This window comes from Anabrus simplex, chromosome 1, assembly GCF_040414725.1.
Source record: "Anabrus simplex isolate iqAnaSimp1 chromosome 1, ASM4041472v1, whole genome shotgun sequence".
Taxonomy (NCBI): Eukaryota; Metazoa; Arthropoda; class Insecta; order Orthoptera; family Tettigoniidae; genus Anabrus; species Anabrus simplex.
Genome location: NC_090265.1, coordinates 324,606,498 through 324,631,056, shown reverse-complemented (window position 1 = coordinate 324,631,056; position 24,559 = coordinate 324,606,498). Strand labels below are relative to the sequence as shown.

The following is a 24,559-nucleotide window of genomic DNA, read 5'->3' as shown; positions in this document are numbered from 1 at the left end:
CATGAATATCATCATCTTCTTCCGCTTCTCCCCAAACCTGTGGGGTCGCAGATGCGAACTATGTCGCACATGTGGACTTGACCCTATTTTACAGCCAGGTGCCCTTCCTGATGCCAACCCTATATGGAGGGATGTAATAACTATTTTGTGTTTGTATGGTGGTTGATAGTGTGGTATGTTGTCTAAAAATGAAGAGGAGAGTGTTTGGACAAACACAAACACCCAGTCCCCGAACTAGAAGAATTAATCACACACAATTAAAATCTCCAATCCAGCCGGGAGTCGAACTCGGGACCCTCTGAACCGAAGGTCTCAAAAATACAATATCAGTATAAGTTCTATATATTCAATTGTTTGACAGCCCCATGGTGCTGGGCAGTTATGGCAAGCTCATATGCCACCAGAATGTGTACAGGGCAAGTATATTACTCACCATATGTTTTTTTTTTTCAGGTAGTTTGTAATTTATTACTCAGAATGAACAGACTGAAGAACCTAACAATTATAAATTAACTGAGTCAAAACTGAAAAGAAGGGACTTCAGATATTACAAAAAATAAAATAAAGTAAATATGATAGTATTTGATCAATTTAAGCAGATACTGAGTTTCAATAATAATAATAATAATAATAATAATAATAATAATAATAATAATAATAATAATATTTTGTGTTTGTATGGTGGTTGATAGTGTGGTATGTTGTCTAAAAATGAAGAGGAGAGTGTTTGGACAAACACAAACACCCAGTCCCCGAGCTAGAAGAATTAATCACACACAATTAAAATCTCCAATCCGGCCGGGAGTCGAACTCGGGACCCTCTGAACCGAAGGTCTCAAAAATACAATATCAGTATCAGTATCAGTATAAGTTATAATAATAATAATAATAATAATAATAATAATAATAATTTTCATCATCATCATCATTGTGCAGTTCCAGTTTCCCCGGTACAATACTGTTTATAAGCCTCTTCCACTTCTTCCTGTCCATATACAACTTGTCGTGGAGAACATCACCGACTGTCCATCCCCTGGTAACTAGTTCAACCTTGATCATGTCCATCCATCGGGTTTTAGGTCTTCCTACAGGTCTTTTCCCCTCCACCTGTCTTTCCAAACTTATTCTGGTTGTTCTTGTAGGCTCCATCCTCATCACATGCTCGTACCACCGTAGTCTGGATGTGCCGATTCAGCCTAATAGGGATGTCTTTATTCCGGCTTCTTTCCTCACCTCTTTGTCATTTCTTAACTTGTCCATTTTGGTCTTCTGGATAATGGATGTAAGAAATTTCACCTCTGATACTTGCAGTCTTGATGAATCTCTTTTTGTGAGAGTGTAAGCTTCAATACAGTAGGTCAATATTGGTATGAAATAGCTGTTAAACATCATCAGTTTGGCCGGTTTTGAAATCATGTCACCCCATAAAAGTGTTCTTACTTGTTCGTAGAATTTTGATCCCTTTTGCACTCTGTTTGTAATTTCCTTTCTGAACAAATTATCACTGGAGATAACACTTCCAAGATAAGGAAAACTATCCACACACTCTAGCTGGTGGTCTCCTAGTTTTACACTTGCTGAACGCCCTTCTCTGTTGACTGCCATCACCCCTGTCTTGGTCTCCCTGATGTTGAGCTTATATTCCTGGAACTGAGGTTTCTATATGTTGAGTCTGGTCTGTACTTGCTCTTCTGTTTCACCCCAAATCATGATGCCATCAGCAAAGGCCACTGCATTCAGTTCACGTAACTTTTCCTTGATGTTCTTCATTATCCATAACAGTGATGAACAGTAGTGGGGACAGTGCACTTCCTTCCTGAACTCCACTCTTGTTCTCAAACCATGATGTTCGACCTTCCCCTATTTGTACACAGCTAGTACAGTCTTTGTACAACATCTGAATTTTCCTTACCAGTCCTTCAGGCACTATTCTTTTCCTCAGGCACTCACAGATATTATCTCTTATAACACTATCATAGGCCTTTTCTATATCCAGGACTACAATCACCAGGTTCTTGCCTTTCTCCCAATACTTTTCCATCAGCATGCAGGTGCTAAAAATGAGATCCATTGTTGATCTGTTACTTCTGAAACCATATTGCTCCTCCTCTAACTGTGGTTCAATGATGATTCTCAATCTCCTTTCTATGATTATCTCTAGAATTTTTAGCCCATGAGACAGCAGTGTTATTCCTCTATAGTTGGTGGGTTTCCGTCTGCTGCCTTTCTTAAACAGGGGAATTATAACGCCCTTGCTCTAATCTGCAGGTATTTTGTTGTCTGTCCATATGGCATTTAGTACTCTGTGCAGCCATTGTATACCCTGGATGCCTGCTGCCTTTATCATGTCCGCATTCACTTCATCTCCACCTGAAGATTTTCCCTTAGGCATAGATTTTAAGGCTGTCTCAGTTTCTGTCCAGGTGATGAGAGGTTCCTCATTGTAGGCTTGGATTTCCGGTTCTGTGTTTTGTTCCTGAAATGGTCTATTCACTAGGTGGTCAAAATGGTTCTTCAGGACTTCTCTCATGTCACTTTCTGTCCTAACCAGATTTCCATTTTCATCTTCAAGTGTCTTTATGGTATTCATTGGTTTCCTTTTACCTCTGATAACACTATACAATAGTTTCTTATTGCTTCTGCTGTCTTCCTCCAGTTTCTGAGTGAATATATTCCATGCCTTGGTCTTTTCTTCTGTAATTGTTCTTTTAACACCCAGTTTCTTGTTTTGGTATAATTGTTTGAGGTTTCTGATCTTTGCCTCATCTCTAGTAAGATCCAGTTTATTTTTCTCCTGATCCCTTTCTTTCCACGAGAGATTTCTTTCCCTGATTGCTGCTCACTCTTCCATTCCACCACGGTGTTTCCTTCTCCTTTGTTTTCATACTTGTCTCTCCTTTCTTTTCATACTTGTCTTTCCACAAACTTCAGTTGCTTCCTTAACCAATGTGTCCCTTAGTCTGGTCCATTCTGCCTCTCAATTTTTCCTTTCATCTTTTGGTAACAGGGTTTTTATCTGGTTCTGGTACTCAGTTTTCTTATCTGTTTTCTGGAGTTCCCATACTTTGATTTTTGGCATTTTCCTGGCACATAGAAGTTTCTCAGGTCTGCTACTAATAGACGGTGGTCACTGTCAAGGCTCTCGCTGGGTATTACTCTGACATTTGTTACCATTCTGCTCCTTTCTTCATCTGAGGTGACATAATCAATTACAGTCTTTTGCAGTCCATCGCAACTGTATCGTGTTATCTTATGGCTCTGTCTCTTCTTGAACCAACTATTTTTCACCACCAACCCATTCCTCATACAGAAATCAAAGAGATGTTCACCTTCTACTATATTTCTTCCACCATATCCATGAGGTCTTATCACGTTATCATATTCTGTTCTGTATGTCCCAATCTCTGCATTCATATCTCCTTATAATGATTACTCTCTCTCTCTTTACTAATAATTATCTCCAAATCATCAAGAAAGTGGTTCTTATTCTCTTGACAACGTCCAATTTGAGGTGCATACATCTGTATCAGAGTTTTTTTTTTGCTAAATGCACAGTCACCTTTATTATTCTCTCGCTAACATACTGAATGTCAACGACTCCTTCTAGATCTTTACTCATGGTGAAGCCAACACCATTCCTCATCTCTTTGTCATTTCTATGCCAATACAGTGTATACTGTTTTCTTAATTTCTTAATTCCTTTCCCTCTCCATTTGGTTTCACTCAACCCCAGTATCATTAATTTCCTCCTTTCCATGTGGTCCACTAGTTCTTCACATTTTCCTGCGAGACTGAGTAAGTTGATGGTCCCAATCCGAGTTAGTCTCCTGAGGAATTTTTGCATTTTTGCAAGATCCTGCCTATCATCAGGCCATAAACCATCATCCCTGACATGAGTCTGCTCATGCTGGCGTCTTAATTTAGTTGATAAATGTGTTCCGAGGCTCTTATGTGTTTTGAAAGAAACTCCAAATAAGCTCTTTTACTGACTAGCTAGGCCTCACGTAATTGAAGATTTTCTTTTGGGGTTTACTCCTTAGCCTTTGAGGATCCCTCCTCATCCCACAAGGCAGTGGGTTCCATCTGTACTACCCCAAGAGGAATAAGTTGCTTTCTCCACCAGATCCACCGTACCGAATCACATTCTCCACTTTCATTAATAATAGCAAATAATAAGTCAAATCACATTCTCTGTTGCATGGAAAAACATAACTGATCACTTTACTTTTGTTATACCTCATTATTATTACATTGTTTTAGTGGATCAGAGGAGGAAAGAAACTTGAGTAATATATAGCTGGACAAAACCTGTACAAGACATTATATTTTTAAACGTTATATTTACTGAAAATCTTTCCTTTTGAATCATTGGTAGATAATTTTTTCAAGCTACAACAATATACTTTGTTCTAAAGAGAAAGAAGCAGGAGCTTCCAGAACAAAATTATGGGGGATTGGGGGAGGGGGAATCGGACCCTCAATTTCAATTTTATATATCAGACGGGCCTTGAACCCCAAACAAAATTTACAGCTTTGAATGCCCTTATGGGCCAGCAATACACATCAGATTTACGTTTAAGAGTTCATGTCAGGACAACTCTCTCATAATTCTTAAAAGCTAGTCAGATTTTTCACTTGCTTTCCTTATTCCATAGGGGAGCCACACACAAATAATGGATCAAAAGATCCGGAAAACAGGAGCAGAAACTTGAACTATGTGGCCAAGTAAGGTAAATAGAAAGGCTGAGAGCCAGGCTGAGTGGCTTAGACTGTTTAGGCACTGGCCTTCTGGTCCCAACTGGGCAGGTTCGATCCTGCTCAGTCCGCTGGTATTTAAAAAGGTGCTCAGAAAAATCAGTCTCCTGTCAGTAGATTTACTGTAACGTAAAAGAACTCCTGTGGGACAAAATTCTGGCACCTTGGGACCTCAAAAAAAACGTTAAAAGTAGTTAGTGGGAGGTAAAAAACAATAACATTACATACCTGCTAACCCTTCCGATTTACCCGGAAACTTTCCGTTTTTAACTCGTTTTATGATTTATTTTTAGTTCTTCCTATTTTTGACCAATATGACCTCCAGTATACTCAAATACTCTTCTTCTAGGATGAACGATGAATTCTTATATGTTTGTGTAAATTACCCAACCTCATTTTCAAGCATTTTTTATTTGATGCTTCATTTCGGGAGTGTATCATCCATCGCCTTCGTGTATCGTGTTTCCTGCTCGCTACAACAGCATGTGTGTTTTACGGCTGGAGATTCAGGACGGCATTCATCCTACAAGCAAGAGAGGCTAGCGAGCGCTAGCAACTCAGTTAATCGGGACGAAAGAATGAGTTTCTTATCGTGTGGTTCGCACACTATTAACGTCGTTTCTGTGCGTAATTTCTTTGGAGTTGTATGCCACGTGTTTTCCTAGCGCTTCTATGCTTTTCACCGTGTCAGATTTGTGTATTAATAATGTATGAGATATACTGATCTGTTTTGTATGTGGTAGTTTGCGTATTTCAGTGCATTTTTGTTCATAATTCTCAGTATATTCTCAGTATTTGAGTATACTTGAGAGTTCATAATTTTAATGAGTTAAATGTATTTCAGGGAGTTGTGTCGGTAACAATTTCTGGTATTTTCTCTTCACGTTATGGCCAGAAAAACATAACAAACGTTATCCCCAAGTGTTCAGAGATATCTTTGAAATTAAATTTCTGTTAATTTTACAGTCTAATCAAGGAAAACTGTTATGCGAATCACCTCGGGAGATAAATTTTATATCGAGTTATCGAAATTTTGATATATTCAAAATACCGTTTTTGAGAATGTATAGTACATAATTGAATCATATGTATCTACGGGCTTTTACTGAATACATTACATTTAATGGTACTTGAAATATACAAAGAAAATCTATTTTACAGCATCACTTTTTATAGTAACTTTTTAGAAGACAGGATACAGTAGTGAAGCAAGCTACATAGCTCTGTTAACACGTTTTAAAAAAATCTGTTAGTCTCTTTTGTTTGTTGTGGTTAACCTTTCCTCCTTTCACGTTGAAACTTTTCGTCAATACCACGCAGCCAAGTTTCATAAATCGAGCTTGTCATCTGCGAATTCTGGGCTTGCTTTTGTACGTGATCGGCAATTAATTGACACCCTAGAAACGGCGAGGATTTGCCGATCTCTAAAGTTTTAGTTTTTTGGTTCCCGTCATATTGGTTTCCACCTTCACTGTAACCCTTTCTTTACTTGTTAACTGTTGCTCACAAACCACAAATGCCGTATTGCACAGTTAATGTTGCTCAAAATTCAAGTTACAGAGTATTCTTTGCTTCGAGAAATTCATATAACCGAATTTCGAGAATAGAGAAATAAATACACGTGAAGAATAGGACAAACGGCCGGAAAGTCTAAGTTAGTTCGAGATACTGAAAATTCGAGTAATGGAGGTTCAAGGTTTGGCTGTGTTATTCGTATGTATGTGACATAAATGAGAGTGATTAGGTACATTTTCTTGTAACCATTTTAATGTGGTGTTTTTTTTTTTTTTTTTAATGATCTATTCACGTTGTAACTGTAGATATGTATGCCTTTTATCCTGTCCTTTTTTCACTTAGACCGTGCCACAATGTATGTGATAAAATCCATGGGGAAAAATCTTTCTGTTTTTGATTTCTGAAAGTTGGCAGCAATGATATTATTATTATTATTATTATTATTATTATTATTATTATTATTATTATTATTATTATTATTATTAGAAAGGCCGAGAACAAATATGAAAGGGATGCTGTCAAGCAATCCTGTGACGTGTCTTGTCAATAGAACCTAATGGGGAAGAAGGCCCATGACACAGGGGATAAGCTGTACTATGTGGTGTCTTAAGATAGAAAGGTTACAGTCTGAAACATAGGATAGAAAATTTAGTCATCAGAAAGCAAAGTGAATAAGGGAAACGATGGTGCACACTTGGATGTGCTTAGATTAACCTAGTCCCTATGAGAGGTTTTCGCCATGCCCATGGACAGCCTAGAAAACCTACATGAGTGTAACTTGGAACCCTACATAAAATTTAAGGTAATTGCAGCTCGTCCTAACTGTTACACGCTAAAGGGGAACACTGGTATCTCCCTTCACCACGTATGGATAAAGTTACATGTTAGGAAAGTCTCTGCCTTACCTAACTGCCACTAATTTTGCCGCCACCCCAGCCTCGTCACCACCTCCCAGGAGGAGACCTCACACTATGTTGCACTCTCAGAGATCAGAACAAGACAGTCATATCAAGCTCAAACTCGCTTAATTGGTATTTCCTTATCAGCTTGGCGAGCAGGCAGGGTGCTGCGGAGTGCATGCTGGAATGCGGACCTGCAGCAGGCAGTGTCCTATCGTTGTTCCTCATTACCGCATTACTTGTTATAAGAGGCTTGGAGTTAAACTCGGGCCCTGTTTAAACATCTTCAAAAGAGGTAGTGAACATAAGTCTATGGAATGTAAGAGGAACTTAAGATCTGGTGCTAAGTGTGATGCATGCAGAATATGGTTTCATTACAAGTCTGGTAAGCTACAGGACCTTGACAGTGTTAAGGGAAGAATGGCATGTAGCAAGTGTTTCATGAATGGGAATGTGACTAGCGACAAAGCAAAAATTGACAAACTTCAGTGGGAATTAAATGAAGCAAATCTCATTATTGTGGAGCTACAAAGAAGTTACAGGAAGTATATGTAAGAGAAATGTAGGCACTCATTCATCTGTAGAGAATAATAAACCCGTAAATTGTATGGTGATAGACGATTCTATCGTGCGACATATAGAACAGAAAAATAAGTCAGTTAAAGTGATGTGCTTGCCGGGAATTCAAGCGGAACAGTTGAACAGGAAAATAGAGGACGAACACGGCAGAAATGAAGAAGTAGTAATTCTCCACGTAGGAACTAATGATTTAAAAAGTCAACAGACTGAATACATAATGGGGGACATTTATGATCTGGTGAACTAGACTAAGAAAAAGTTCCCAAAGGTAAATGTTGTAATTAGTGGTATAGTAAGGAGATCAGATATATCATGGAAGAAGATTGGCCGATTGAACAAAGAGCTTCAGTGGGTGGCCAAAAGTTCCGGATCACTCTTTGTTTGTAAGACGGCAACAGTTGGATCGACAACAGGGATTTCAGCAGGGATGGACTTCACCTGAACCAGCGAGGAGCGGTGAGATTAGGTGAACTCTTTTCGAGGGTTACCGAGTCCTTTTCCACCCAACCATATGACAGCGCAGAACGGGCAGCCAAATGACGATCCACAACGGGAACAGATTTGATGCGGCTACAGCAACAATGGGGCCACCAACAGGATATTGTGAGAGGCATTGATACCAGATGGGATAAGTTTCTTAGATTGTTGCAGGTAAACTGCGGAAGTATTGGGTAATAAAATCGCAAAATTCGAAAACTTAGTTGATGCGAGTGACCCTGATATAATTGTGGGAACGGAAAGTTGGTTATCGGGTAATATATATATTTCAGAAATATTCATGTCAAAATTTCTAACGTTTTGACGGGATAGAGGATCAAAAGGAGGGGGAATTGTCATTTATGTTAAGTCAGAGCTAAGAAGTACATTAAAATGGGTTCTCGATAACTGCGAAATAATTGAGGGTGAAGGTAAGTAATGCACCCAGTAAACAAAAAATAGTCATAATTGGAGCTTATCACTTGCCGAAATCAGGTTTAAACACGATCACTCGTCTTTCAGAATTGACAGGTACTAACATAAGCTACGGGAAAAGAACTATAATTACAGGGGATCTAAACCTACCGTCAGTAAACTGGTCTGGGTCAACTACGGGGGGCCTATTGCAGGAAGCAGTTATTTCATTAATGTGGAATAATGGCTTTTCCCAAGTTGTTACAAAGAACACACGTAAACAAGCACTTGTTTCTGCTGCTTGATTTTTACTGACAACTTTACTTCTCATGGTCCATGTTTTGCAACCATAGGTCAGGATTGGTAAATAATAGGTTTCATATATGACTCTCTATGCGACTATTAGAAAGCCTAAACGTAAGACTAGGAGAACATTCAACAGAAGAAATAAAAATGATTCAAAGTTAAAAACTTCATAGTTGTTCCGTATTGAACTGAGAATCACAAAGATAAATTGAATTTAAGGGTTCCACCTTTTCAATACAATTCTGTTGCACAGGATTATGTTACAACATGTTTATTGTAGTACCGGTTTCAACACTTTTTATAGTGTCATCATCAGCCTATCACATAAACCGAGCAAGAGGACAAAAATAAAACCATATACCGGTATATGTATGTATGTATATATGTATATGTATATATACGTACAACAATATACACACATTGATACAATTCGTGTAACAAGAGTTCACACTTAAAAGTAAAAGTTGTATCTAAAACAGGTACCGGTGTTATAACGTGTTAGCGGCATAATAGTCTTATGTAATCTTGATATAGGTGTTGAAATCACTCATTCTAATGTTGAGTTTATGATTGAATGTGAGTTTAAAAACTTGATAAACATATTAAAATCTTGATGGTTGACTCGTTGTGACATGATAAAATGAGTCTCAGAGAATGATGCAACTTTTGTACTGTTGTTGTTTGACAGTCTTCTAAGCTTATGTTGTACCGGCACGTCAAAAGGTGGATAACTGTATATAAAGGGGTCCTATGTTAGTGTGCAGGACCAAGGTTTCTCAGTCTGATGCGGAACGTGAGGCCTAAAGAAAGGAGGAGATATAATTTAGTATGCAGAAGGCTCAAAGAGGCAAGACAAAATAAAGCGAAAATAGTATGAGGCTCACCTTTCGCAGCATGCCTTGAAGCTTAACATGTGGTGAGGAGTTGAGAACTGGAGCAAGTGTGTAAGCAAGGATGAAGCAGAGGTATAGGTAGGAGGAGGGGGGGGCTTGGGGAATGTGGAGATGAGGAGAAGGTGTTTAAGGCGGGTCTGGAGGGCGATGTGGTAGGGGCATGTTGAGCGAGAGGGTGTTGTGTATGGTGTGAAAAATCGAACGCCTACTTGAGAACTTTATGCTTTTTAAAACCGTGATGGGAAAGTCGAAATGGATGTCGAGTTTCTCCAAGATTTCGTTTAGGTTTAGGTTGGAATTTAAAAACTGATCAAGATATATGAAACAGTTTTCAGTGGCATGAAGGAGGGGGCCTTTCCTTAAAGTCCTGAGAATTTCTAAGTCCTGGTCTATAGTGGTGAAACTGTGTTCTACGTCATGTATATGTTGCCCCACCGCCGAAAACCTATTGTATTTAATCGCGTTAACGTGTTCCTTGTACCTAATTTTGATGCTGTGCCCGGTCTGACCTTGAAAAGACGTTAGTTTTGTTTACTGAATTGGAGTTGTGTATCATTTCCACCTTCCTATTATTGGTTTGAAAGGAAATCTTAGTATGTTTCTTAAGGATATTAGTAATACTGTAGACGTCTTCATTGAAAGTGAAGGTAGAATACATGGCACGGTTGTTTTTTTTTCTTTTAGTAGTGCTGTTTTTGGTCTGTGTTTATATTTATTAATTATTCTTTCTATAAAAAAGTCGTATCCATTGAATCTGGCAATGGAACGGATGGTATTTAATTATTTATTTAAGTTTTCTTTGGACAGTGGTATTTGAAAAGCGCGGTCAACCAAGCTATTGTAAGTTGCACATTTACGTGTATGTGGGTGTGTTGAATCCTGTTTAATGGTGGTTGCTGTTTGTGTGGGTTTTCTATATATCTTACACAATAAAGAAGATGGGAGCCTGGTTATCATAAGATCTAAAAAGTTGATTGATTTGTTGGATTCAGATTTAAGAGTGAATTTAATATGGGGGATCAATATTGTTAAGGTTAATAAGAGTAGAGCCCGCATTAATGGTTCTGTGATCAAGGATTATCAAGGTGTCATCGACCTACCTAGCCCAAAAAAAAGTATATTCTCAAAGGTGTCATTGTTGTCAGTTTACAGTGTGTTCTAAAAAGTCTAGATGTACTAGAAAAATGGTGGACAAGACTAAAACACGTCTCGAAAGTGCTCTAAGATGCTTAGTGAATATCGCTGAAGAATGCGGTTATCTGAAGGAGGAAACTAAAGAAACCCTGCATAAAGCCGTAAGTGATATTAGAAACCTTTTTACGGAACTGCAGTTCGCCGTAGATTATAAATGTCAGTCGAATAAGAATCAATAGAATGAGGTTGGAATAGACAAATCAGTGAATACAGAGGGAGAAGATAGTCGACCTACGGAACAGGTGGCGACATCTACCGGCCCGGCGCAGGAAGTTAATGAAACCCAAATACTATCGACAATGTCTATCGGACAGCAATGTAATCATGACATTCAGACAACATATCTTGACCAAACACACAAAGTCTGTGTAGATTCCGAGATTGAAGACATGATTACAAAATTTAACACAGAGGTTACAAACTATGATCGAAAGTCTTTCGAATAATATAAGACATATGGTCAAAGAAGAAATTATAAATATAACTAAGCCAAAAATGGCAGAGCAACAAATTGTCTTGGAACCTATACCCCAAGAAAATCCAAGGAATAACAATGACATATGGTCAAATATCGCTGCCAAACCCTCCACGTCGAAACTCTGGAATAACAGTAAGAGAAAGATGACCACAACAATCGTGGGCACAAGAAAGTCCGAATGTGGGAATGATAAATCCCAAACAGATAAACTGCAAGCCTCAGATCGTAGAGCTTGGTTATATATAGGGAAATTGCACCAAAATACAATCGAAGAAGTGGTTAAAAAGCACATCTCCAACTTACATGTAGCCAACATATTAGAATGTGAAGAACTCCAAACTAAAGGCACACTTAAAGCCTTTAAAGTGGTGATCCCACTGCAAGACTTACCAAAACTAAACATAGCGGAAGTGTGGCCAGAGGGAGTCATCGTACGACGCTACTGTATTTTTCGTTCCCAAGGAGCAGGAGTCAGACTCGCAGCTCAATCTGCTTCTGTGGAATGTGGAAGGACTGAAAAGCACTCTATCGCTATCTAACAACGATCCTTTGCACACACAAGACATATTAGTCTTCGTAGAAACTCTAGCAACTAAAGCTTTAGAAATAAATGGATTCTACTCGCAACATATACCAGCGACGCAAGGGCCAAGAGGAGAGCCAAAACAAGGAATCTCCTGCTTCTTCAAACCAAAAATAGGAAAAGTGCTAAGCACACATCAGGATCAAGACACACTTGTGATAAATTCCGGGAACCTTTCTATAATAGCCATATACCTTGAACCATTAATGCCAATAGAAGACATAACAACCATTATGATTGCCTTAAGACAGGCGACACCAGGACGAAACATTATTATAGCTGGAGATCTGAACTGCAGATCAGACATTCCAAATCACAGAACAAATGAACTGTTAGATATGATGATAGAGGAAGGATTCATCCTTATCAACCAGGCAGATGAACGAACGTACTTCTCATACTCAGGATGTAGTACTATTGACTTAATATTCTATAAAGGACCCAATATTGAATAATTATATAGTATTTTATTCAGCAGATGAGACACCCCTAAAGAAGCATTGCCCGGTTGTGGCCAATTTTTCCGTTCCAAATGTGATGAACAGAATTAAAAGCACAGAAATCAAAGTCTCACGACAGCTAAGAAACTGTGTATTAAGCCAGAAGAAAGAAGAATGGGAAGAATTCGATAATCAGATAGAGAGAAATGACATTGATTCGGCTGCCATGACACTGGAAAAAAACGATTCAGTCTGCTATGGTATACAATCAAAAGAGAAGAGCTCGCAAATGGTTTGACGCAGAATGTTATGAAAAGAGACAGATTACCCTTCTTGCGCTACATACAGCCAAATCCAACCATAGTTTAGAGGATATAAAATCCTACAGTCAAATCAGAAAAGAATATAAAAATCTACTGAAGATTTTTAAAAAAGGATTACATGGAAAAGGAAGCAAGAAATATGATGGAAGAAGCCAGAAAGGACCCGTACGTGGCATTGAGGCCATGGAAATCTCAGAGCAATAGCAAAATAGACCTAACAGTTTTGGAAGAACATTTCAACAACATTCTCAACATTCTCAACATTGATAAAACCAACACCGCATATGAACCGATCAATGTGAAGGCATGTCTAGCAGAAACTGAACCCTTTACAAGAGGAGAGGTATACGAGACAATAACATATCTAAAAGACAATAAGGCGCCAGGTCCCGATGGCATATATAATGAACATATTAAAGGCTCTGTTAGCTTATTACTTCAAGCAGTCACAGATATGTTAAACCTATGCTTAAAAGAGGGCAACATCCCAGAAATATGGAGGATCTCGACAATTAAGATACTATTTAAGGGGAAAGGCAATCAGTTGGACCCGAACTCTTACAGGGGAATTGCCCTGGAAAAATGCATATTGAAGATACTCACAAGCATTATCACAAAGCGAATTTCTAAGGAAGTTAAACACAGGATTCCGGAAGAACAATTCGGTTTCCAGAAAGGCAGGAGCACTCTCCACGCCATTAACAACTTAATTGATGATATAGAAGATACATTAAGGCATCCTCAAGGAAAATTCCATGTACCGGTAGTCTTCGTAGATTACACCAAAGCTTTCGATACAGTAAACAAACGTATCCTAATCTCGAAGCTGGAAACAATAACAGGAAAAAATAAGCTCACTGTACTGATCCATAACATGATGACATCCAATTTCATTCAGATCTCAGATGGCGTAACCACATCGAAAACAATAACTCAGACCAACGGCATCCTACAGACAGACCCATTAAGCCCCCTACTCTTTAATGTTGCCACATACGATGTTGTACAGATGATTAGACAAGAGACGGAAGATATAAAAAAACTACATATATGCAGACTACATGGTTATTGGATCGAATTCCACCTACAACCTGCAAAGAGCCATAAACCAATTTGAGAAGTGGGCACAGGAAAACAAAATGGAAATTAACACTGAAAAAAATGTACAGATGACAGTCTGCAACGGAGGCCAAGAAGCTGCTGAGGACAGGATATATCTAGGACCGAAACCTCTTGTGACAGTCAACAGCTTCAAATACCTGGAAGTGACTGCAAACCACCGCCAGATCTTTCAGAATACACGTGAAATCCCATGCAGCATCTGCCACAAAAGCAGTTTTTGACATCAAAGAATTGTCCAGATTATCATTAACAACCGCTATGGCCTTATTCAACGCAAAAATAGTTCCCATCGCAACATACGGAATAGATATCATTTGGGATAAGTTAAGTCTAAAAGATCTAACGACTTCGGAAACTGTTAAATCAAGATTCTTGAAAGCCGCTTTAGGTGTTTCGAAACATACAAAGTCGAGGCTAGTATACGAGCTCGCAAGAGAACTGTTCTTTATAGAAGAACTGCGTATGAGACTCCCATCTACCGACAGCTCGAATAAACTGCTCCTTGAAAGACAAAAGAAACGAAGAGAAATTTGGCTGGATTTTTATACTACAGAAGCCATGGTAAATAGATCTTGGGCCAACACGAATCAAGACCTCCGACACCTGTTGACCTCAATAGCTGTGCATGGGTACCACCACAAAGTATGCAAGAACAAGCGTTTTCACGATCCCGGCAATAACTGTATATGTGAGTTTTGCGATCAACCTTGTGATTGTTACCACATTACCACTTGTAAAAAACGACTAATACCCCTGGTAGACTATTGTGCTTAATTAAAATGTGTACAATCAAAATGCGGTAAAATGTATCACCCAAACTTATGTAACTTATGTAACATATATACACAACTTGTGTGAATTTCTTAATAATAATAATAATAATAATAATAATAATAATAATAAAAGGTCTAGATAGAGTTCCGCTAAGATCCCAGAGGCCGGTGACCCCATTGCCAAGCCAGCCTGTTGATATATGATATTGTCAAAGACAAAAAAATTATTGACTATTAATTTTAGGACAGTTATAAAATCCTGAATCTCAAGTATGCTTGAACATCTTTATGTGCTTAAGTTTCTTTCGATAATGGGAAATAGTTTTTTGGTATTAATACTGGGATATTGCACCACTCCCGCGTCCAGGTGGGGATACACGAGTTCCAGACTAGCTCTTAATAACAATTTCATCTGCCAAATATTGCTGGGTTGTGAGTTCCGCGTGAGAAAGAACACCGATGGCCTACGGTAAATCCCAACCTACGTAGATGAACGTCTTCAACACGCTATCAGTTGGATACCGTACTTGTATGATACCGAAATTTATCGTAAAATCAGATTATCATGGCTTGTCAAGAATTCCGTACATGTCATCATCATAATCGCAATTAGAATTAGTCATTATAAGCTTATATCTAGTACTTATTCTAAGTAGACATTGAAAGAATTTTAATGTTTTCACTACTCAGCTTTTATTAATAAATTGGTCTAAGTATGATTTGAAATTAGGGTAGAATATCTTGAAAAATTATTTATACACTGTGGCTGGTTTCCTACGCAATCAGCATCTCTAAGTGACGTAATTATATTGCATTGGAGAAAACAGGTTTAGAAAAACCTCTAACATAAAAAAGAAATGAAATCAGGCCTCATTTATCTATGTCTTAATCCTGGCCTGTCGAAAAATTGTATCATAATTAAGTAGTATCCAAGGAAATGAAATGAAAAGGAAAATAAATAAATTATATAATCAAGTAAAATTATTCAACATAAATATAATAATTGGATGCATCCAAAAGATTTAAGTAAAATAAGCTATACTCCCTACTATATACAATGTTCAAATTGAGTTTCAATTGAAAATGTGAAAAACGCAAAGAAATGGCCAATGATTAATCAATCAATTAATTAATTAATTAAGATCTGGAATCTTTCCATATTAAACTGGATTGCTCCTTAAAATTACCAAAATTCAATCGTCTGAACCTAAATTCACATGCAATAAAAGAAATGCATATCACTCGGCTGAACACTTCACATCAATGTCCACGCACAGTAGAAAAATCGTGTGAGAAAATTAATGTCTGTCCATTAGGGATTTTCTCTAGTTGAGGTTTCAAATTTTTGTGTTTCATATTTCATTTCAACTGACCTCCATATAAGCAAATCTAAGTCCACTTTAAGTCGTAAGTAATCTCAAATTAATTCCATCGTAAGGCTTATGTGGCTAAATCATTCAATTATTATTTAAATTCATGGTTGAAATTCAATTAAAGTGCGTATATGACTTAATATAGCATTACCAAGTGTATTTAATTAACCCTCCAACGAATAATACCATAGGTGGAAAAATTGACACATAGGAAGACTCTATCTTCATCTAAAATCCACATATGAAAGACTAAGTTACCAGTGATGTGTTAAGTTGCTCCCATAAAATCACAAGTTAAATTGCCGTATGTGAGAATGCATGAAAACAATCGTAGGTATGTCAGTGAAGGCCTAAATATTGACGTAGGTGGCCTCTCGGCTCTTCTGATGATCCTACTCACTCAATTAATTCTATACTGATGGCATTGAGATCGTATCCTAATCTGTATTATATATATATATTAGGGAATAAAATAGCAATTGAAAACAGTATGTTTCAATACCTACACCTTAGCATGTGCAACCTACACATACTACCATCTCTCGAAGAATTCTATGACCAACTTACTAAGTAACAATAACTATCACCATCAAAATATACTATCAACTCATATGCTTATTACATTCACCATTTAACACTTCAATTATCGCGCAGCATTCATAATCAAAGCACTCGTTTCATCAAAATGCGCAACATATGTGCCATAACCTACACATATATAAATCATTATCATTACTGTCATAGTATCAAAGAACAGCACATCGTAACCTTAAAACTGTGCCACTATATTTTATTGTAACATTCCCTAAATACGATCTTTACGCATGTTATTTTGTTAAAGCCATCACGCATATAAATATTAGCTTCCTCTTAATACTCTAACACTTCACTGACAACGAATTAAGAAAAATATCAATCACTTCTCCAATACCATATTGACAAACTTACGAACGGCATTCACTGGTATTTTACACCTATGTTTGGGATTTATGGTAACTTCAGATGAATACCTATTTCCTTGTAAGTACACTCGTATATTAACTACGCACACACAATGTCATAATGCACATTATATATTAACCAAAAGAATAAAGGTTTCTACTTACGACACGACTCAAATGGGGACTTAACTTTGCTTATTGGGTAGTGATTTCCATCTCGCTGTTAATCGTCATGGGCTGGTAAGCCTCGCCCCATGGTTCGGCTTAGGTAATCGGGTCCATCTCGTCTTCACAGCTGGTTACCGCCCTCCTGGGTCATCAATCTCGTGAAGCGCCACCATAGTCAGAGTAGTCTCTGCCTCAGCTTCTTAGAACATCATAGTGGTCTTCATTGCGTCAAGGACAGAATAACACAAGGCATTAGTTGATTTATACATGCTGTAATCTGCTTAGTAGTGCTAATGCGAAAAATATATTTGTAATTTGGTCCGTCTAATTTGCTTATAACAGCTCTAAATATCGTCTTATTTCAACTGCCTTGCTCGCCGAAACGGTGTGAATTTTACGTGCTTTTAGAATTGCACTCTATTTTCCGTTTAATTCAGCTCTCTTGACGTTGTGCAGTATCGGGCAAATACAATGTTCCGAGCCCAACCGTGACGTAGTACAGATCCAACTTGACGTTTCCTAACAGCTGGTCTATAATCTCACGTATATGTGTCAACCACAGCTGGTGTTAAGTGGGTTATCGTAGATTTGATCTTTTCTCCAATAATTGATTAAAGAATCTGATAAGTACTGGTTTTTTTACTCGATTCCGTCTTTTCTTCGATGCAGTGCTGGATTGAGATTTGTTCTAATGGAAGATTTTTTTTTCAATAATCGGTTTAAATAATCCGCTCTCGTCATTCTTTCGCACCGCCTTCTAAAAGTGGTTCTTTTCGTGATTGCCGGTAGAATTTGTTGTCTCTTCGGCTCGTACCGCTGCTAATTGCTTTTATACTGATCCGTTAATAGCCGGAACGCCATTTTTGTTCCTAATACTGCAACTATAGAACGGTGAAATGGCACAATATATGTTGGCAATATTGTACGAGTGGATGGAATGGTGGGGTTGATTTCAAAGTTGTCCAATTTCTTAATCAGCTCTGTTGTGTTTTTTACTGATTTATTTGTCTAAAATCTATAATTTTTCTTAAGGAATTTCTGAATGAATTGGGCTCATTTATATAGCAGGCTGGGTCTGTAATTAATAATCGGGCAAATGAGGACATCAGCCTTGTGAATTTTAGGGAAAGCATTAACAGTGGGCAGACCCAGTTTTATGTTTGACAATCTTTGTTTTTTGCTGATCGGTAAAAAGAAACGAGGTGTTCTTTAGAGTTTGTTTCAGAAGACATTGAATTTGTTGATTTGGGTCTTTCTTGACTGTAGAAAAAGAACTATTTTTTTTTTTAAATTTGGTTTTTTTTCGATGTACTCAGCTTTATCCATAATAATGGTGTTTCCCTTATCTGCTTTTGTGATGAGGTTATTATCACTAGTTTTCTTTTTAATTTTGAGGATGTGTTCTCATTCAACGAATGAATCTCTGTTGTTGTTACCATTGGGTGGGGGGGGGGGGGTTGCTTTGCTTTTGGAGGCATAAATCTTATTTCATTTTCTCATTACGTCTAATCTTACTTTATCTTGTAAATCTAGTGGCATTTTGCTGATAGCAAAAATAACCTAGTATTTCCAACAACCTAATCGAACAATTCCATCCCCCGGTAGTCAATTTATCCAAAATAAGTCTAGATGATGAGGAAAATGCGATCCTTGCAAAAGGCCCCAAACATAACTAGTTAAACTTAAATAAAATTAATACAGCTTCTAATTTAGTTATAGAATCTGAAATAGCTATCAGCAAAATGCCACTAGATTTACAAGACAAAGTAAGATTAGACGTAAAAAGAAAATTAAATAAGATTTACACCTCCATAAGCAAAACAACACACACACACTCAGCCCTAAATGGTAACAACAACAGAGATTCATTCATTGAATGAGAACATATCCTCAAACTTAAAAAGAAAACTAGTGATAATAACCTCATCATCACAAAAGTGGATAAAGGAAAGACTGTTATTATGGAGTACATCAAAAAACCAAAAACTTTTTTAACAGTAGTTCTTTTTCTACAGTCAAGAAAGACCCAACTCAACAAATTCAACGTCTTCTGAAACAAACTCTAAAGAACACCTCGTTTCTTTTTACCTATCAGGAAAAAAAAAAAGATTATCGAACATGAATCTGGGTCTGCCCACTGTTACAGCATTCCCTAAAATCCACAAGGCCGATGTCCCCATTCTCCCGATTATTAATTACAGAACCAGCCCACTATATAAATGAGCCCAATTCATTCGGAAATTCCTTAAGAAAAATTATAGTTTTGTCAAATGAATCCGTAAAAAACATGATAGAGTTGATTAAGAAATTAGACAACGTTGAAATTCAACCCCACCATTCCATCCACTCGTTTGATATTGCCAGCATGTATCCCAGTATTAATACCAAAAAACTATTTCCCATTATCAAAAGAAACTTAAGCACATACAGATGTTTCAGCAAACTTGAGATTCAGGATTTTCCAAATTAAAGGTCCATTATTACATAGTCTTTCTAACCTCAGAAAGAATAAATCTTGTGGGCCAGATTCTGTTTCCGAAAAGGCACTTAAACTCGGGGGATGAAGCATTCCTACCATATTTAATAAGAATCTTGAATATATCACTGAACAATACGAAGGTTCCAGAAGATTGGAAATTGGTCATTGTAGTTCTTATTCACAAAGGGGGTGACAAGAGCGACTTGAATAATCACAGACCGGTAAGTTTGACGTCAATCATATACAAACAAATGGAGCAATTAACAGTAGATTATTTAAGGTTAAAATGGGACTCTTCTGGAATAATATTTAAGGCACAGCATGGTTTTAGGGAAGGCTTCTCCTGCGAAAGCCAGCTCTGTTCCATATGTCAAGATATATCGGATAAGCTCGATAATGGGTCAAGGATTGATGTAGTAGTAATTGCATTTGATCTTGTGCCACATGACATCCTCCTTAACAATTTAGCCTATACAGACATTGACAACAGAGTTGTGAAATTGATACTAGAATTCCTCAGTGGAAGAAGTCAGAGGATGCACGTGGGAGAAACGCTATCTTCTTCAATAAGCGTGATGTCTGGTGTGGTTCAGGGTAGCGTTATTGGGCCAATACTTTTCATGAATGATATGCCTGATTCAATAACATCATAAGTGCACCTCTTGCTGATGATTGCATCATATACCGGGAGATAAAGACAGAAGAGAACGAGCTATTGCTTCAGTGGGATTTAGATATGATTGAAAAATGGGCGTAGGAAAGAGGGATTACAAACTTGGAGGGGTAAGTGTTGTTGAAGTTGATAGTTGTAAGTACTTGGGTGTTAGTATATAAAAAAGTCTTAAACTGGTCAGAGCAATTGGAAAATATAGTTAAGAAATCCTGGATATCGTTACATTTTATTATGCGAAATCTCAAGAAAGCTACTTCTGGTGCCAAAAGTAAAACTTATAAATATTTGGTAAGACCGATTCTTGAATATGGATCAGCATGCTGGGATCCGTACATGGTAGGTTTAATAAATTTCCTACAAAAAGTTATAAGAAGAGCGATTAGTTTCATAACCGACTCAGTGTAAGATAGAATAAATATATTCAATAATTAAATTACATCCATTCCTGTTAATTAAGTACAAAATGGACAGATACAATATAAAACAGTAGTAGATGAGAGTGACACAAACAAGGGAGAAGAAATTTAACAGTATACAATAAAATTTTGTATTTATTTTATGTGTAATACAATAAAATCTCGATTTTGTTTAAAATATTTATCGTTCTTGAGTCTAGATGTGATTAAAATTAGTACTGATATGACTAGAAATAAGTCCAGAGTTGAAAAAAAATTGGTTGGTGGGAGGAGTATCATTGAAATCAGGTAGACTGTTTTCAATGGAAATGTCAAATATTATTGGTCATCAATGTCAGAACAGAGTGAAATTGGAGGGCACTGCTTAAGCTACTTAGAGTTGCAGGCAGTGCACTTTGAGAGACTTTGTCTCTATTACAAAATTTATTCCTGCTAGGCCATCAAATGATGTAGATCTTGATTCCCATAGGGAACCTAAAAGCAGCAAAAAAAGTGAGACTAACTGTTGTAGTCAGGCCATGTCCACAAAAATAAGCAGCACGAGAATTCGCAGCAGTAAACCTTAAGACAGCTGCTTGTGGTTAGTAGATGAGAATGAAACTAATAAGAGAGAAGAAATTTAACAGTATACAATTAAAAAACTCAATTTTGTTTAAAATATTTATTATTCTTGAGTCTTGCTGTGATTAAAATTAGTACTAATTTGACTAGAAATAAGTCCTGAGTTGAACAAAAATTGGTTGGCTGGAGCAGTATCATTGAAATCAGGTGGACTGTTTTCAGTGGAAATGTCAGATATTATAGACGCGGTCAAACACTGATGTTCACACCACGTATTTCAGACAAAATTTAATGTTAGTCAATCTAAAACCTTGTATAAATTAAATGTTACGACATTACAACAATATGGCAATGTATCGTAAGTTAATTAGCCCATTTGAGAAGTTCCAGCGCAAGAATTGATAAACATTACTGATTGTGACAATCACAACAGCAATACTGCCATTTCCCGCCTTTCGACAAGAATAACCACGAGCAGCTGTCTTAACCTGGATCCGTCCAAGATTTTTTGAGAATCAGCTTGTAACTTTTAGTGTTGGATAATGTGGATATGAAAATCCTGAAAAAGCTTTAATTTTATTTATTCGGCATGTAACTTCCAAGAAAAGGCCCGTACCATGTATGGCACGCTGGGCGGTAGTGCTGTCTTTTGTTTCATGTACGGGAATTTGGATGTTACTCCGCATTTGTCTTATTGATATGCTTTCATCCAATACTTTCTTTTATAAATCATCAGAATACAAGTTTTTCTTCAATATTTGCATATATTACAAAAATAATGTTGTTCCAGAACTATTAAAAATAACTAGATGTTTGATTTTTGGTGCTAGGGATGATTTTATAGGGGTTGTAAGTGACCTGAGTAGTTAATTGCACAAGAAAATGAATTTATATTTTAAATAATAATGCTGAAATCTCGCAAGCTACCCAAATCACTTATTACATCGTGAGGCAATCAGTCTGTATGAGGAATTATAGCAGCGGTATGTACAAATGTAAGTCACCTGTTCATAATATGAGTACTGCACTAATGGTTATGTTCTGAAAAGCAAGTACACACTACTTATTACCTTTGCGCGTATGATAATCAGTAAAACAATCTACACATAAATCTACATTGCACTTCGTACACTGGGTTCTAGGCCTAGCAAGGCAGTCTTCTGACGCGCATCTTCTCTTTGCTCCTGGAATTGTAGAAGACCAGTGATGCATTCTATCGTACCGAAGTTCCAAAACAATGAGATCTGCTGATTAAGGGAGCAGCTTAGTAGCGTGTGAGGGAAGTCTGGACAATTGCTCGTTGAAAATCAAGGTGAGGAATGCCTTCTCCAGACATGTATTTCAGCTGCCATGCATTATGCATTCCTACATCGACAAGCCAGACAAAAATTGCCTACCACCACTTTTTTTTCCTTGTATTCTGATTGCACATCTGTTGAGTTACGACCCATACGATCAGTACCTCCCATGCCAATATTGTACTGAGAAATCATGTATGGCTGAAACACTCGGACTTTTCCACCTCTAGCCTGTCCTTTTCTCTCACATAAAGAGATACCTGTTTTTCAGGGTGCACTCCACAACATGTAGATGCTACAGTTACTACTGAATTATCCACCCAACAGCAAACCTGAACACTTTCCTCCAAGCTCTTAGGTAATCATATCTACCCCCATTTTTCTTTCTTCATGATAGCGGAAGATTTCAGATTACAATCCTTAGGAATGTGATTTTTCTCGAAGTGTGCCTGTAGCACCGTGTCCCCGTGCACCAAGATGTATTAGCAATCCTATTCTAGTGAAGAAATTGTCAAAGTATAATTTGAAGGGCAAATTTTTCAGGTCCGGTCGAAGATTATCCAGTAGTGTTACAAGGGAGCTGCGCACTTCCCAAATTCTGCTTCATACTGGACATTCGCGTTACGATTTTTTCCTTGGTCTACTTCAAAATCTACAAGATATCCATGACGAGTGTTTAGACACCATACCTTGAAACCAAAACGAATAGATTTTCCTCTTATAAATCGTTTGCAGGAATGCCTCCCGAAATATGGCACCATACTCACTATATGACAAGTGCTCATCAGCTTGGAAGTTTTCCATGAAACGAGCACGTAGAACAGGGCCTCTCAGAGTGCATGTACCAGAGTGCATGGTGCAAAAGACAACTACGCTTGGTTGACCAGAGTGCAGACCCACCACTCGTCGATTTGGAGCAATAGCACTGTCTCTCTCTTTCCCCACGCCTGTCTCGCTCCCTCCACCTGTCTTCCTCTTCCGCTCCAAATCCGAGCCGAGTAGCCCAGAGACGAAGCATTGGTCCGAGCGGAGCCGAATGGGACCGATGCACTGTGCACAGGAAATCTGCACCTCAATTTGCACCCGTGAGATTTTGGGCATTTGAGAGGCCCTGACGTAGAAGATCAATCAGAGGTTTCAACTTCCACATTTTGTCGTTGAAATTTGGGTTTGTGTTATCAGCACAGTGAATGAAACAGCAAATTTTAAGAAACCTGTTTCGCCGCATAGCACTTGCCACCACATAATTGTGCACATCACACACATCCTCCCAATATGATCTCTTCGAAGGAATGGTATTGTATCCAGATAAAATCAAAATTACAATGAAAACTTTCATTTCTTGTCGAGTAATATTTGGGGAAAGGCAGTTCAAAAAGCTGACATATTTGTTAGATTCAGAAACTAAGTGATCAAATATGTCATCTGTAAAAATTGACTCAAACAGTTCATCGCACGATTTTTCTCGAAGTTCGGTGAAATCACTGTTGGGAAATATTCCTGAACGTGTGATAAGGTGTTGCTTTTCCCATTTTGCAGGAATTTGAGGTACCTTTCTGTGTCTTACTTGTACCAACTTAGCTTGATCCACTTCAACAGGCACATCATAGTGTTGATAGTCAGTTGGAGTTCCACAGGTCACTAATTCTGCGTTCGCTCGAAGCTGGCTACCAGGTAAATTGTTAGCAAAGCCACCTCCATCTTCATCCCCGCTGTCTTCGTCTGACAAAACTGCAGCGTCTGGAGGCTTGATGAATACCTTTTCTACGTCGGAAAGTTCATCAATTTCGAACAAGTCGAGTACTTCTCGTAATGAAATTCTCCTAGAAAAATGTATGAACCCATAAATGTGGAGCACATGAAAAGACAGGATGAATAACTGCATAAAAGATACATTTC

The 24,559-nt window shown here is 37.8% G+C and overlaps 1 protein-coding gene across 2 annotated transcripts in view; it reads left to right on the top strand.

The window, feature by feature from the left end:
- The window catches only part of LOC136865600 (cellular tumor antigen p53), a 273,055-nt gene that overhangs the window by 244,435 nt on the left and 4,061 nt on the right, over positions 1-24,559 (top strand). The gene's annotated exons all lie outside the window — the stretch shown is intronic.